The sequence below is a fragment of the Loxodonta africana genome, chromosome 9, assembly GCF_030014295.1.
Source record: "Loxodonta africana isolate mLoxAfr1 chromosome 9, mLoxAfr1.hap2, whole genome shotgun sequence".
NCBI lineage: Eukaryota > Metazoa > Chordata > Mammalia > Proboscidea > Elephantidae > Loxodonta > Loxodonta africana.
The window spans coordinates 13,340,502-13,358,270 of record NC_087350.1 but is presented as its reverse complement, the minus strand read 5'-3'; the positions used below and the strand labels follow the sequence as shown (position 1 = coordinate 13,358,270).

The following is a 17,769-nucleotide window of genomic DNA, read 5'->3' as shown; positions in this document are numbered from 1 at the left end:
AGGTGTCCCCCATTTTCTACATCCATGTGTGACTGACCTACTTTTTTCCTCCAGCTTTAAGTCATGTTCTCAGAATGCTTTTGGGGACAGTCTGGCTTTGGCTTCTCACAGGTCACTATTAAATCCCCAGTGATCATTTTCATCATCCATTTTTCACAAACCCTGGCTGGGTTTTGGGGAGCTTTCTGTGAGTATCCTATCATCTCTCTCTCTTTTTTTTTTCATTAGCGCCGGAAATATATATAATTAGAAGTCATGTTGTAGAAGTTTTAATGATATGAGGAAACGTTTACAGTGTATTTCAAAAAACTATGGGGTTAACCTGTGCTTGTCAACCTTTACTATGCTGGGGGATCTTGTTAAAATGCAGATTTTGATTCTGTAAATGTGAAGTGGAGCCTAACTTGAGATTATACTTTTTTTTTTAATTTCTCCTGCAAAAATTTATACACATATTGTTTTGTGACATTAGTTGCAATCCCCACAATATGACAGCACACCTCCCCTTTCCACCACAGGTTCCCTGTGTCCATTCAACCAGTTCCTGTCCCTTCTTGCCTTCTCATTCTGCCTCCGGGCAGAAGCCACCCATTTGGTTTCATGTATGTGACTGAATTAAGAAGCACACTCCTCACGTATATTATTTTTCTGTGTTATAGTCCTGTCCAATCTTTACCTGAAGAGTGGGCTTTGTAGTTCTTCTGGTCTCAGGCTGGTGGAGTCTGGTTCATGTGGTCCTTTAGTCTCTTGGGCTAATACTTTCCTATGTCCTTTTTTTTTTTCATTCTCCTTCATTCCAAGTGGGTTGGGACTAATTGATACATACTAGACGACCGCTTGCAAGCTTTTAAGACCCCATATGCGACTCTAAAGAATAGTTTTCTTAATAAATTTTGTTATGCCAATTGATCTAGATGTCCCCTGAAACTATGGTCCCCAGGCCCCAGCCCCAGCTACTCTTTCCTCAGGATCCATGTCTTACCACTTACAAATTAAATAAAGCAGACAAAATCAAACACACAAGAAAATCACCCACGTATGTATAATTTATATATTACAATCACAAAGGGCTCTGAATATACAAAATGATCTTGGAAAAGAAGAACAAAGTATGTGACTCACACTTCAAGGTTTAAAATACCACTACAAAGATACAGTAAACAAAACAGTTTGGTACTAGCATAAGGACAGACATAGATACAAAGGTATAGAACTGAGGATCTAGAAATAAATTCATATATCTTTGTCCAATTTGTTTCAACAATGATGCCAAATCCATTCAATACAGGAAAGAATAGTCTCTTCAACAAGGGATGCTGGGGCTTCTGGATCTCCAAATGAAAATGCATGAAGCTGGACACATACTCCATACCATACACAAAAATTAAATGGATTGTTGACCTAAGCTAAACAGGTGAGCTAAAACCATAAAACACTTAGAAGTAAACATCAGGTTTATGTTTCAGGATTTCCCCCCCACAACTTCATAGATATGACACAAGAAGAAAAAAGAAACAGATAAACATCTCTTGGTGAAAACTGAAATCTTTTCTGCATCAATGAGCACTATCAAGAAAGTGAAGACATACTTGGAATCTCTACAGTGCTTAAGGGTTTCATATCCAGAATTATAAAGAGTGCCTGGAACTAAACATAAAAATACAAATGACCCAACTTAAAAAATGGACAAAAGACATAAATAGACATTATTCCAAAGAAAATATACAAATGGCCAGTAAGCAAGTGAAAAGATGCTCAATATCATCAGTCATTAGGGAAATGCAAATCAAAATCATGATGAGATGTCACTCCACACCACACCAATGGCTGTTACCAGAAAAAAAAACAATAAAACAAAACAAATAAGGACCTGGTGAGGATGTGGAGAAATTCGGACCCTTATCCATTGGTGCTGGGAATATGAAATGCTACGGCCACGGTAGAAAACAATTTGGTGGTTCCTCAAATAATTTAGCATAGAATTACCATATGACTCTGTAATTCCTCTCCTAGGCACAAACACTAAACAATTGAAAGTAAGGAAACAGATAATTAGGCACTGACATTCACTGCAGCATTAGTCACTGAATCAAAAAGGTGGAAACTACGCAAGTGTCCATCAAAAGATGAATGGAGAGCAGGGCCGAGATGGCGGAGAAGTCAGACGCTTCCAGTGAACCCTCTTACAACAAAAACCCAAAAAACAAGTGAAACAATTACATTTATGACAAGCTAGAAGCCTTTTAGAAGCCCTGAACAACAAAAGCAAAGTTAGAAAACGGACTGAGCATCAGGGGGAGGTAGAGACAGTTCAGAAGTGGAGAGGAGTTCCTGAACTTGAATTGCTGGGAACCCTCAGGCTGCAGCGGGCTGGTGGTAGTGTTCAGCTGCATTTTCCTCAGGGAGAAACAGCCTGCTACACAGCCTACTCACACCTCCGAAAACAGAAAAGAACAGTGCTTTCAGCAAAACCTAAGTACTTGCGTGTATTTTACTGCGCCCCCAGCCTCCAAGTCAGCTTCAGTGGCTGTTGATTTCCCTGGGCCTGAGACAGGCCCTACTGCGTGCCCTGAGCCATTCTCCTGGCCTTGGAGAAGGAATAAATTCACAACTGGGGAAAAGGCAATCTGCTAGCTCCACTAACCTAGGGAGCTCAATACAGAAGCGGCTCCTGACCAAGCATAAATGGTCCGTGGACTTTGAATACATTTTCCACCCTGCATGGACCTGTGTGGGCCTATTCCAGGAGAATAGGCCCTTGTTGGCAGACCACAACTGTTTCAGCTGTGTGGTGGAGAGGTGGGTTTTTGATGTTTGACACTGCTTTGCCTATTAAAAAGGGTCCTCACAGACATTAGGGGCCTAAGGACTGGTGACTCCAATCGGGTCACCCAGCCACCCACCACAGAGATGCAAGGTTAACTGGTACCTGCCAGTCCTTACGACCAAAAGCAGTGGGTGCCCAAGGTCCGTCTGCAGAACCCACCCACCTATGCGCTCTAGGGAACAGGGACATACTTTCCTCACAGACACTTAGGAGAGAGTTGTCAGCCCCACGCCTTTTTCAGAGCATGGCCCCCTGCTGCAACCAGACACTGGTACCCACACCAATAACCCCAGCCCCTCTAAGACTGTAGGACAGAGCCTGTACCACACACATGATGACCAACTACCTGGACACCTGAGCTGAATCCATACAAGAAAAGTGAATGGACTCCTAGGCTTATACACCTGGTAACAGCTCTAGCAATCTGGTGACAGGATATTAGAGCTTCAAAGGTAAAATAATCAAGATAGCTCAATCAAGCAACCTACTTAGACATATCAAAACAAAACAAAGCAGGAGGCTAGGATATACTAAGCAAACATAAATGAAAGAAAGATAATAACTTATGGATGGCTCAGAGACAACAGTCAATATCAAATCACATAAAGAAGCAGACCATGATCACTTCAACAAGCTCTGAACAAAAAGAATCAAGGGATCTTCCTGCCTTTCTGGAATTACCAGATGCAGAATACAAAAGATTAATATACAGAACTCTTCAAGACTTCAGGAACGAGATACGAAGGAGACCAGGCAATACGCAGAACAACCCAAGGAACACAGATAAAGCCGTTGAAGAAATTAAAAAGGTTATTTAAGAACATAATGAAAAATTTAATAAGCTGTAAGAATCCATAGAGAGACAACAATCAGAAATTCAGAAGATTAACAATAAAAGTACAGAATTAGACAACTCAATAGAAAATCAGAGGAGCAGAATTGAGCAAGGGGAAGGCAGAATTGGTGAGATTGAAGATAGAGCACTTGACACCAATATATTTGAAGAAAAATCAGATAAAAGAATTTAAAAAATGAAGAAACCCTAAGAATCATGTGGAACTCTATCAAGAGAAATAATGTGATTGGAGTACAAGAACAGAAAGGGATAACAGAAAATACAGAGAGAATTGTTGATGATTTGTTAGCAGAAAACTTCCCTGACACCATGAAAGTTGAGAAGATATCTACCCAAGGTGCTTATTGAACTCCACGTAAGGTAGATCTTAAAAGAAAATCACCAAGACATATTACAATCAAACTTGCCAAAACCAAAGATAAAGAGAGAATTTTAAGAGCAGCTAGGGATAAATGAAAAATCACGTACAAAAGAGAGTCAATAAGAATAAGCTCTGACTACTCAGCAGCAACCATGCAGGTAAGAAGGCAGTGGGATGACTTATATAAAGCAGTGAAGGAAAAAAAAATTTCCAGCCAAGAATCGTATATCCAACAAAACTGTCTCTCAAATATAAAGGCAAAATTAGGACTTTTCTCAATAAAATTCAGGGAATTCATATAAACCAAATCAAAACTACAAAAAAATACTAAAGGGAGTTCTCTGGTTAGAAGATCAATAATATCAGATATCAACCCAAGACTCGAACACTGGGCAGAGAAATCAGATGTCAACCCAGATAGGGAAATCATAAAAATAAATTAAGAGAAAAAAAACCCTCAAAACAGGGTAACAGCAATGTCATAATGTAAAAGAACACAACATTAAAACAATAAAGATGGACTAAGAAATGATCTTTCATATGGAGAGGAAGGCAAGTCGATATATAAAAAAAAAGTTAGGTTTAAACTTAGAAAAATGGGGGTAAATATTAAGGTAACCACAAAGGAGACTAACAATCCTATTCATCAAAATAAAGTACAAGAAAAAAATAGAGACTCAGCAGAAACAAAATCAACTACAACGAATAAGAAGAAAGGACAATATATAAACAAACTACTCAGCACAAAAAATTAACTGGGAAAAAGAAACTGTCAATAACACACACAAAAAAGACATCAAAATGACAGCAAGGAACTCACACCTATCCATCATTACGCCGAATGTAAATGGACTAAATGCACCAATAAAGAGACAGAGAGTGGCAGAATGGATGCAAAACATAATCAGTCTATATGCTGCCTATGAGAGACACACATTAGATTTAGAGATACAAACAAACAAACTCAAAGGATGGAAAAAAATAAATCAAGCAAAGAAAAAACCAGTAAAGGGCAGGAGTGGCAATATTAATTTCTGACTAAAGAGACTTTAAAGTTAAATCGACCACAAAGAATAAGGAAGGACACTATGTAATGAATAAAGGGACACTATACCAGGAGGATAAAAAAATATTAAATATTTATGCACCCAATGACAGGGCTGCAAGATACATAAAACAAACTCTAACAGCATTGAAAAGTGAGATAGACAGCTTCACAACAATAGTAGAAGACTTCAACACACCTCTTTCGGTGAAGGACAGAACATCCAGAAAGAAGCTCATTAAAGACACGGAAGATCTAAATGCCACAATCAACCAACTCGACCTTATAGACATATACAGAACACTCCACCCAGCAGCAACGAAGTATACTTTCTTTTCCAATGCACATGTAACATTTCTTAGAATAGACCACATATTAGGTCATAAAGCAAGCCTTAGCTGAAGCCAAAACATTGAAATATTACAAAGCATCTTCTCTGTCCATAAGGTCATAAAAGTAGAAACTAATAACAGTAAATCAGGGAAAAGGAATCAAACACTTGGAAACTAAGCAATACCCAGCTAAAAAATGACTGGGTTAAAGAAGACATTAAGGTTACAATAAAGAAATTCATAAAATTCAGTGAGAATGAAAACACTTCATATCAGAACCCTTGGGACACAGTGAAAGCAGTGCTCAGACTTCGATTTATATCAATAAATGCACACCTACAAAAACAAGAAAGGGCCAAAATCAAAGAATTATCCCTACAACTTGAACAAATAGTAAGAGAGCAACAAAGGAAAACCTCAGGCACCAGAAGAAAGCAAAAATAAAAATCAGAGCAGAATTAAATGAAATAGACAACAGAAAAACAACAGAGTTAACAAGACCAAAAGCGGCTTCTTTGAAAAAATCAACAAAATTGATAAACCAATGACCAAACTAACAGAAGAAAAACAGGTAAAGGAAGCAAATAACCCAAATGAGAAATGAGATGGGCGATATCACAAGAGACCTAACTGAAATTAAAAGAATCACATCTGGTTATTATGGAAAACTGTACTCTAACAAATTTGAAAACCTAGAAGAAATGGATGAATTTCTAGAAACACACTGCCTGCCTGAGCTAACACAAACAGAGGTAAACCAAAAAAACCAAACCCAATGCTGTCGAGTCGATTCCGACACACAGCGACCCTACAGGACAAAGTAGAATTGCCCCATAGAGTTTCCAAGGAGCGCCTGCCGGATTCGAACTGCTGACCTTTTGGTTAGCAGCCATAGCACTTAACCACTATGCCACCAGGGTTTCCCAAACACAGGTAGAACAACTAAACGAACCCACAGCAAAAGAAGAGATTCAAAAGGTAATCAAAAAACTCCCAACAAAAAAAAAGGCCTGGCGAGGACCAATTAACTGGAGAGTTCTACCGAACTTTCAGAGAAGAGTTAACACCACTCCTAAAGGTATTTCGGAGCATAGAAAAGGATGGAATACTTTCAAACTCATTCTGTGCAGCCAGCATATCTCTGATACCAAAACCAGGTAAAGACACCACAAGAAAAGAAAATTATAGACCTATATCCTTCATGAACATAGATGAAAAAATGCTTAACAAAGTTCTAGACAATAGAATTCAACATCATATCAAAAAAATAATTCACCATGACTAAGTGGGAGTCATACCAGGTATGCAGGGATGGTTCAACATTAGAATAACAATGTAACCCATCATATAAATAAAACAAAAGAGAAGAACCACATCATCTTATCAATTGATGCAGAAAAGGTATTTGACAAAGTTCAACACCGATTCATGATAAAAACTCTCAGCAAAATACGAATAGAAGGAAAATTCCTCAGCATAATAACGGGCATTTAAACAAAGCCAACAGCCAACATGATCCCAAATGGAAAGAGTCTGAAAGCATTCCCCTTGAGATCAGGAACCAGACAAGGATGCCCTTTATCACCATTCTTATTCAACATTCTGCTGGAGGTCCTAACCAGAGCAATTAGGCTAGACAAAGAAATCAAAGCATCCAGATTGGTAAGGAAGAAGTCAAAGTATCTCTATTTGCAGATGACATAATCTTATACACAGAAAACCCTAAAGAATTCTCAGGAAAACTACTGAAACTAATAGAAGAGTTCAGCACAGCATCAGGATACAAGATAAACATACAAAAATCAGGTGGATTCCTCTACACTAACAAAAAGAACATTCAAGAGGAAAATGCCAAATCAATACCATTTAAAGTAGCCCCCAAGATGATAAAATACTTAGGAATAAATCTTACCAGAGATGTAAAAGACCTATAGAAAGAAAACTACGAGACGCTGCCGCAGGAAAGCAAAAGAGACCCGCATAAGTGGAAAAACATACCTTGCTCACAGATAGGAAGACTTAACATTGTAAAAATGCCTATTCTACCAAAAGCCATCTATAGATACAATGCGATTCCGATCCAAATTCCAAAGACTTTTTTTAATGAGATGGAGAAAGAAATCACCAACTTCATATGGAAGGGAAAGAGGCCCCGGATAAGTAAAGCATTACGGAAAAAGAAGAACAATGTGGGAGGCCTCCCTATACCTGATTTTAGAACCTATTATACCTCCAAAGTAGTCAAACCAGCCTGGTACTGGTACAACAACAGATACATAGACCAATGGAACAGAATTGAGAATCCAGACATAAATCCATCCACATATGAGCAACTGATATTTGATAAAAGCTCAAAGTCAGTTAAACGGGTAAAAGACAGTTTCTTTAACAAATGGTGCTGGCTTAACGGGATATCCATCTGCAAAAAAATGAAACAAGACCCATACCTCACGCCATGCATAAAAAATAATTCAAAATGGATCAATGGCCTAAATATAAAATCTAAAACGATAAAGATCATGGAAGAAAAAATAGGGACAATGCTAGGAGCCCTAATACATGGCATAAACAGTATACAAAACATTACTAACGATGCAGAAGAGAAACTAGATAACTGGGAGCTCCTAAAAATCAAACACCTATGCTCATCCAAAGACTGGGAAAAAGTTTTTTTAGCTATGACATTTATGATCAGCATCTGATCACTAAAATCTACATGATACTGCAAAAAGTCAACTACAAAAAGACAAATGAGCCAAGTAAAAAATGGGCAAAGGATATGAACAGAGACTTGTCTAAAGAATACATTCAGGTAGCTAACAGATACATGAGGAAGTGCTTATGATCATTAGCCATTAGAGAAACGCAAATGAAAACTACAATGAGATTCCATCTCACTTCAACAAGGCTGGCATGAATCCAAAAAACACAAAATGATGAATGTTGGAGAGGTTGTGAAGAGACTGGAACACTTATACACTGCTTGTGGGAATGTAAAATGGTACAATCACTTTGGAAATCGATTTGGCCCCTCCTTAAAATGCTAGAAATAGAACCACCACACAATCCAGCAATCCCACTCCTTGGAATGTATCCTAGAGAAATAAGAGTCTTGACACGATCAGATACATGCACGCCCATGTTTACTGCAGCATTGTTTAGAATAGGAAAAAGATAGAAGCAATCGAGGTACCCATGAACAGTCACACAATGGAATACTAAGCATTGATAAAGAGCAATGATGAATCTGTGAAATAGTTCATAATATAGACGAATCTGGAAGGCATTATGCTTAGTGAAATTAGTTGCAAAAGGACAAATATTGTATGAGCCCACTATTATAAGAACTCGAAAAATAGTTTAAACAGAGAAGAAAATATTCTTTAATTGCTAGGAGAGTGGGGAGGGAGGAGGGAGAGGGGTTTTCACTAATTAGATAGTATATAAGAATTATTTTAGGTGAAGGGAAAGACAACACACAATACAGGAGAGGTCAGCACAATGGGACTAAACCAAAAGCAAAGAAGTCTCCTGAATAAACTGAACGCTTCAAAGGCCAGTGTAGGAGGGGCGGGGATTTGGGGACCATGGTTTCAGGGGACTTCTAAGTCAATTGGCATAATAAAATCTCCTGAAAAAACATTCTGCATCCCACTTTGGAGAGTGGTGTTTGGGGTCTTAAATGCTAGCAAGTGGCCATCTAAGATGCTTCAATTGGTCTCAACCCACCTGGACCAAAGGAGGATGAAGAACACCAAGAACACAAGATAATTATGAGCCCGAGAGACAGAAAGGACCACATAAACCAGAGACCACATCGGCCTGAGACCAGAAGAAATAGATGGTGCCCGGCTACAACCTATGACTGCCCCTGACAGGGAACATAACAGAGAACCCCTGAGGGAGCAGGAGAGCAGTGGGATGCAGACCTCAAATTCTCCTAAAAAGACCAGACTCAATGATCTGACTGAGTCTAGAAGGACCCCAGAGGTCATGGTCCCCAGACCTTTGATTAGCCCAAGAGAGGAATCATTCCCAAAGCCAACTCTTCAGACAGGGATTGGACTGGACTATGGGATAGAAATGATACTGCTAAATAGTGAGCTTCTTGGATCAAGTAGACACATGAGACTATGTGGGCAGCCCCTATCTGGAGAGGAGAGGGCAGAGGGGGTCAGAAGGTGGCCAAATGGACATAAATTAGAGAGTGGAGGGAAGGAGTGTGCTGTCTCATTAGAGGAAGAGCAACTAGGGCGATGTAGCCAGGTGTATATAAGTTTTTATATGAGAGACTGACTTGGTTTGTAAACTTTCACTTAAAGCACAATAAAAAAAAAAGTTGCAGCCTTGGAAACCCTATGGGGAATTTCTACTCTGTTCTATAGCATCACCATGAGTCAGAATCGACTCAACACCACACAAAATAGCAGTGTTTGGAGAGGCTGGGGGAGAAAACAGAGACTATGGGTAGCCCTAGTGAGAAGCTTTTCTGTTCCTGGCAGCAGTGTGCCTGACTACACTTAGAGCTCAGTAGCCTTCAGTGCAGTCCAGTTTCACCAGTATGAATTCTGAGGGAAGAGTTGGGACAGCAAAGAGGGTGATTACTCATAGGTCTATTCTCACAACAAGCTCTGGTGTTGAGCTGGAGCTCTGCAGCCACACAACGATACCTCCTTGATGATGCCGGGCATGATCTCACAGATGAGGGGTCCCCCTCCCCCCTTCCCTGGATTCTTCAGAGCTGGATGGAGGAACCAGAGGGAAAGCCCACCTTCCTGAGCATAGCCATAACATCCACTTCCCTCGACTACTTGTCAAGTTCTCTACCAAGACGGGGGCGGTAGGCGGGGGGCGGGGGGAAGGGCCAGAAAATCAAGAAACAATGTCGAGTGATGATAAAAGTAAATCTAGTGAACAAAAGACTGAGTCCAAGGGTGAACAAAAGTGTGAGCCCAAGTGTGAACAAGAGTGTGAGTCCAAATGTCAGCCCAGCCGTTTAAGGAAGCTGTTGCAACTGTGCTCTGACAAGTGCCCACGCAACAAGTGTCCATCACCATGCGCACCAAAGTGCCCCTCTGTACCCCCCGCCATGCTCCTCTCCATACCCCCCCAAGCCCTGTACCAAGCCCTGTCCTCCTAAATGTCCCTCTCCCCGCCCACTCCAGGAGTGAGGCACCACGGGCACCACCATCATCTTCACCATATCCAGCAACATGGGGTTGGGGGCTGAAACCAGGAACTGAAAAGTAAATGTGTTCCCCTGCTGTGCAAAAAAAAAAAAAAAATAGATGAATGGAAACGCAAAATGCGACCTATAGTTACACACAATATTATTCAACCATAAAAAGCAATGAAGTTCTGAAACATGCGATAAATGCATGGACCGTGAAAACACTGTTCTGAGTGAAATAACTGAAATCCCAAGAAGGATCCCGCTTTACCTGAAAATCTACAATATGCAAAGATATAGAGCAGATTAATGGCTAGGAGGGATGGAGGTAGAAAGCATGAGGAGTGATTGCTAAAAACCAAGCAATGACAAAAAGAATTTTCAAAACCAAATGAAAAGAAACCTATGAAATCCTACCATGTATTACTGATTACATACTGTATTTAAAAATACGTGATATTTTACAGTATAAAAGCAGGCCAATCACCATTTTGCCAACAAGTGTACATAACTACTACAAAGTAGGTCATCATGTTGGGAATAGCATATGAAGCAGGCTGGGCAAGCTGCAAGTAATCCATTGGTACTACAAAGAAGCAGTTACTGGATTATTCCAGAAGGAGGTGTCAGTATACTTTGGGGCAGTAGAATCTACCATAATGGAGACTCACCATAAGACTCAGAAGTCCTTGGTGGGTCAAAGTGAGGTAGGAGGCATGTGTGGAGTCAACTGGGGTCCACCATGGTCATTTGACACCCTGTGTTGTGTTTGAAGCTAAACATAATATGGGGGAAAATAAAGAAGGTCAGGTCACCCTATCAGAAAAACAGGATGCTGAGATGAGACTTCCAGTGCTAGCAGCATCCTGAGGCTTCAGAAAAGAAAGGACTCAGGGAAGTTAAGAGCCATGTCTATTCACAGGTGGGCCTCCCCAAGCTCTCTAGATCCAACTTCCCTGCCCTCCCTCAGACACAGGGCTTCCCCATGCCCTCCCCTGTCCTTATCCCACCCCAAGCCCTGCCCTGCTTCTCGCACTTCCAAGGAACTGGCACCAACCCTACCTGGGAAGGTAGGGATCAGAACTAAGAGATGAGACAAACCAGGGGAAATCCAGTCCATTCTCTCTTGGGTTCCTGAGGCCTCCTGTGACAGAAAAGACAAGGGGTGTGGCTGGGAAGCACTACTATAAATAGGGCATCTGTCATCTTCTTCCAGATTGTTCAAGGAACACAGACCCAGTTCCTCAATCCCCTCACCTGTCAGCTGCTCTGACTCACCAGATCTAGGCTCGGCCCCATACATCTGCTCAGGTGTGACTGAGACCTTTGCCTGTATCTCACACATCTCAGCACAGGGGCACATCAGAAGATTCACCCTACCCACAGCCAAGGTTGGAGGGATTCTGGCTGTTTAACCTTGTATCTGGCTGTTTCTCAGCCAACTGAGGTCCCGTCAACTTAGGGTTCTTGGGGCCTTCTCTTCCCAGGCCCAGGTGTGTTTTCCCTACCTCCTGGTTACCAGTGCTCTTTGACTATATAGAAAGGCAGCCAGTTTTGGGTCAGGTGTGCTTTCATTTTTAGAAATTTAAGGGGGTCTTTTGCAGCAGATTTGCCCAATACAAAATGTCAATGTGACACCTTTCATTTTTAGAAATTTAAGGGGGTCTTTTGCAGCAGATTTGACAATGCAAAATGTCCTTTGGTGTCCTGACTGCTGCTTCCTTGGGTCTTCATTGTGGATTCAAGGCGCATGAAACCCTTGACAACTTCAAATTTGTCTACATTTTCTTTATGTTCGGTATAATCCGCACTGAAGGCTATAGTCTTTGACCTTTATCAGGGAGTGCTTCAAGCCTTCATTTTCAGCATGCAAGGTGTGTCAGCTGCATATCCCAGATTGTCAATGACTTTTCTCCAGACCTCATGCCCCATTCTTTTTCATATAGTCCAGCTTCTCAGATTGTTTATTAAGCATAGAGCTTGAAAAAGGGAGATGAAAGAATACAATGTTGCCACATCCCTTTTCCATGGACACACAGAAGGGCCCAAGTCCCCCAGATGCTCCACTCACAACCTCCAGTAGAGTACCCCAATGATGCCTAAATGTTCTTGCTTAGCACATTTTAATGACACACAGGGACATGCACAGACACACACACTTAAACGCACTTAAACACACACACACACAACAGACATGCACTGACCAGTGTCGTGTCGGTAAAAACTTATCAATCCTCTCTGTGGGGGGGAGTGTGGTAAATCTTGATTTGTAGAGATTGCCAATTTCCCTGATATAAATAATCCCGCCATGGCCCATCTGAAGCTACCAGCCTGATGTCACTGACCCACACTTGGGCAGAGATAAACACCGTCTACTATTCCAAGTTAACAGGAGCTGATTCCAGCATACCTGATCCACTTTCCTATTAGTACGTACACACATTCCACCTGCACAATGAGAAGGACCCTTAACTCCCATCCCTAATATGTAAACCAAGTATCACTGTACATTTCCAGGAGACACAGCTCCTCACAACTCTTGAACACACACATATAACTACTACCCACACCCTGAATACACAAACATACCACCTCATACTGCCTATAGTCTTAAGACAAAAACCCTATGGACTGTGAATACTCACAGCCATTCCTACAGCTATGTATATACTCTCCACACGTGCCTGAACACACACATGTACAACCAAGAGGACCCAGATATACTCACTGAATACCATACACACAATCAAGCTCTCTAACACCACCAAGTTCAAAATCTCACCTCATAAAAAAATAGGCCACCCTAAAACAGACCCACACGAAATTCTACATCTCTAAAACATACATAACACACAATTCCCAAATGCATGCACAATTTATATAAACCCTCTCAGTTTCCAAATGTACATCCTGAACCTCCCACATCTTCCAGAATAAACACCCCAGAAAACCAATGAAACCAAATACACACACAACCACATACAAACTGTATTATTAACATATAAGTACATCCCATGAACACTGAAAACGTACATACGAGCTATACCACCAAATTCTGCAAGAATTAGACCAGAATTGGCACAAAGAAGAACCCTAACTGCCTTCATACAGATACAAGCCCTCCATACACTCACTCAAAACCCAACCACGGGTATACACCTCACACATTCAGAGATGCAGGTAAAACTTCAAAACATCAACAATCCTTGCACTCTAGCTAACATACATACACAACCCACACCATTATGCACCCATGCGCTCACACATGCCAGAGACAGCATACACAGACACACACGAATACCCCCAATTCCTCAAAGTGTACATCACCCAAAACACTATAGATTATCACACGTCTCTAGAATACAGCCTCACTTCCTCAACATCCGAACATGCCCAAACACACCTTGAAACACCCTAATATTCTCCAAAGAAACACGGGTAGAATACTCCAAGAATAATCCACCCACCCACTCGTGACTTACACACACCAGTATATACTCCTCACTTACAATGAAATATCTCTTGCACATCCTGAATAAATACACTGGAACCCCGTTCCGGGTCCATTATCTCATGTTCCGAAACAGCCACATTCTCAATATCTCACACATAACCATGTCAACCTACATCTACTACATGTAAAAACAATTCTCCCACTCCATGTGCAAATACACAGCCCCATCTTTTCATCAGATACACGCCTCCTCATTTCACATTACATACCATACTCCCTACTGAAAAATATTACACCTAGCTCTAGATAATATTCATCCAAACGGCCATGCCCCTTCATGAAACACACAAACTCATTACACATACAACTGTCCTCATACCCCAAACATAACCTAAATTATCCAGGATACTAAAAGTTGGCAAAAATATGGCCCTATTGAGGCAGGCAGCCTCAGAGCCTAACCCTTCTGAGAGACACCTGCTCTGGCTTATCCTCCCACACTGAGCAGAATAAGCTGCACATTCTTTTAAACTTGTCCTCGACAAGGTGACTACAGAAAGATGGCCTCCACCTTCCTCTGGGTAGAGACTTAACATCCTAATGAAAGAGAATCAACCTCTTCTGCCATCCTGGGGATGGAACCCTTGTCTAAAGAAAAGGCATAGTCATCACCAAGCTCTGAGCTCCTGCCTGAAGGTCAATCCTGAATATTCATGAGGAATTTGCATTTCCTTGTCTGCTGTCCTAAAAGCTTACCTCCCCAAGGTGCCTGTGAGCAGTCTTGGAGGGAACAGTCCCGATTGCTCCCTTCTGTGTACAGGGAGATAAAGGCGTCTTTCTGATCTCCCACCTCACCCTCTTCTTTATTGGCTATAGCAAGTCATGCCAAGCAAAACCTGGGTTTTTCACCTGGCAACACTACATGTTCCAATATCAATATAACCTCACACTTCCTGCCTACACATAGTCCAACAATCCAAAATACTCCAACAGAAATCAATTCCCAATTTTCCACAGTACGTTTCCAACCCAGACCAAACATGGAAGAATGCTTGTGCAACTCCAGGAATGCACCCAAAGCAACACATTCACACAGCATGCCCTGAGTACACACCAGTGATCCTCCCTCATTCCCCAAATAAACATAAAGAACAGGCCCTACACCCAAACTAATACACACAGGCACACTCCCTCAGATGCCCATTGTAAAGCAGAGAAACACATTCCAAACCCTACAAGAACACACTCATACTGAACCACAAATATTCATGCAGACACCACCAACCCACACATTTCAATACAAATATCAACTTCCCAAGAACCCATTCAACACATACACAACCCCCAAATTGTGAATTCATAGAAACACATTTCCAACAGAGTCCCAAATAATAGGGACAGGAGCACTCACACCTCTCAACATACGAGGCCTGCAACTGTATCTCTGCCCTATTTCCAGAATACACAACACTGCACAAGTACTTCACCCTCAAAAATCAAACACAAAACTTTCTCATCTCCTCAAGTACACACACGGACCACCGACAGCCTCTTAATATACACACGTGCCTCACATTCCAAATGCACCCACAGAGACTCACTCCACTGCTCCAGGATGGAAACACAAATACAGCACCTTAAAGCCTCAAATGCACACACAGTTGTGTGCTGACAAAGGATTACACACCCACACTGGCTTTCTGCAGAATTATACACACGTACAAAATGTCCCAGATACACATGGAGGAGTGGCACACACTTTACTGATCTCAATCGAACATGCAGTACTCGTGACTGGAAATCTTTTATACACACATCATTAGCAGGAGGCTTTTGTAGATCTTTGCAAACCTCTTGCATCCTTAACCCACCATGCTTGCAAGTCGATCATGATTCCATGCACGACAGTACATATAAACGCTTGGTTTTTAGTCAATTCAGCAAAGTCACTCACTTCCTGAGCAAATTAGTGTCATTTGAACATGAATATTGGTTGACGTGTTTCTTACGTTAACAAGGAAGACCTAAGATAAGTGAGGTCGTAGGCTGGAACTTGACTGAATTTTCCTTGACACGAGCTCTTTCTGTGCTTAAACAGAGAGTGCTTTTCAAATCCTTAAAGATTGTTCAAAATTAGGTATTCTTCAGAACGCAACAGATAATGACTTGACATACTTGTCAGTTTAAACTGGCATTATTGAAATTTCCTCCCTCATTTTCAGTCCACCAAGTAGGAAAACAATCACTGCAGTCCTGAGATGCAGCCTTTGCCATTTCCCGTGGTATAAATACTGCCAGCACAGGACAAACTGGCAACCTGAGGGCACTGAATTCTACACCAGGAAAGGGGATCTCCCTGTACAAAACCCACGCCTGCAAATAACCCAAGAGCCTTTAGGAGGGTAAAGCATAGCAGCAACATTACCAAGGATGTTTGCGTGCCCCTTACCTTCCTTTGTAATAGAACTGACCGATGAGAAAGCGGAAGAGCGGTGCGCTCCTGTGTGCAGGGTCTGAGGCCTCCCCTGGCACAGCCCAGCCCAGCCGCGAGACCTACCCTTAGGGACCCTGCCCTTCCTGCTCCTGCCCGCGCGCCTCCCAGAAGGGGACCTTCCGCAACTGACGCCTGAGGCCCTTAGAGGGCATCAGTTAGCGCGTCCCGAGCCCTGTCCCAGGAGGTTGTACGCATGCGTGAGCTCCTAAACCAGGGCGGGCTTAGCGTCGCACCGTCATGCCTCCTTACCTAAAGCATACCCTTTGCTGTGAGTGGATTCTGACTCACAGCCACCCCATAAAATATAGGACAAGGTAAAACTGACCCATAGAGTTTGCAAGGAGTGGATGGTGGATTTGAACTGCCAACTTTTTGTTAGCAGCTGGGCTTTTAACTACTTTGCAACCAGGCCTCCACTTAAAATACAGTATCCTGGAATTGGGAAGAGTGCTCTTCCACATTTAGATGCACTCTGGACCACATTCATTCCTTCTGCAGAATGGACTTTCAAAAAATACTGTTTCTTTTTCCTATTCACTTTGAAAATTCCAGTACAGAACTGCACAACCAAAGAATTTCAGACCTGGGAAACGTAAGACATAGTTTCTCCCGACGCCATTCCTAAGGTTTTTCCCACTACATTTACTGTCATACGGTATATTTCCTGCTGCATTTATTTAATACATAGACATTTTCACAATAAATGTTGAGGCACCAATGTTTTGTCTGAAACTTACTTGTTACCTTGATTGACCAAGAGAGTTGAGAGGCAGCTCCCAGAAAGTAGTAGCTCCTGGCTTTCCTTAGGTCCTTGTTCCTTGTAAGCAGAATGGCTTAAGCCACATCCTTAGCATTTCTGAAATTGAATAAAAATTTATGGAATTTTTGTTCCAAAATAAATATTTATGGAATGAAAAGAAGTCCATTTACAATAGCATTTAAGAAAATAAAACATATAGGAATAAATGTACCCAGTGATGTGAAAGGCTTATACAATGAAAATTATAAAATGCTGCTGAAAGATATTAAAGAAGACTTAAATAGATGGGAAGACATTCCGTGCTCATGGATTGGACGACTTAAAATGGTCAAGGTGTCAATACTACACAAAGTGATCTACAGATAGAATGCAAACCTAATCAAAATTACTATAGTTTTCTTTAGATAAATGGAAAATAATCCTCATTGTTCTGTGAGAAGACAAGAGGCCCCAAATAGCCAAAGCAATTT

The 17,769-nt window shown here is 41.4% G+C and overlaps 1 long non-coding RNA gene across 5 annotated transcripts in view; it reads right to left on the bottom strand.

The window, feature by feature from the left end:
* Nucleotides 1–16,701, bottom strand: part of LOC135232414 (uncharacterized) — a 74,638-nt gene extending 57,937 nt beyond the window's left edge. Inside the window, exon 1 of one of the 5 annotated variants that reach the window (XR_010322924.1) lies at nucleotides 16,495–16,701. This is a non-coding gene — a long non-coding RNA (uncharacterized LOC135232414). The remainder of the gene's footprint in view (nucleotides 1–16,494) is intronic. The other 4 variants (XR_010322925.1, XR_010322926.1, XR_010322922.1 and 1 more) reach the window with 4 other exon arrangements.
* Between the last annotated feature and the right edge of the window lie 1,068 nt (nucleotides 16,702–17,769).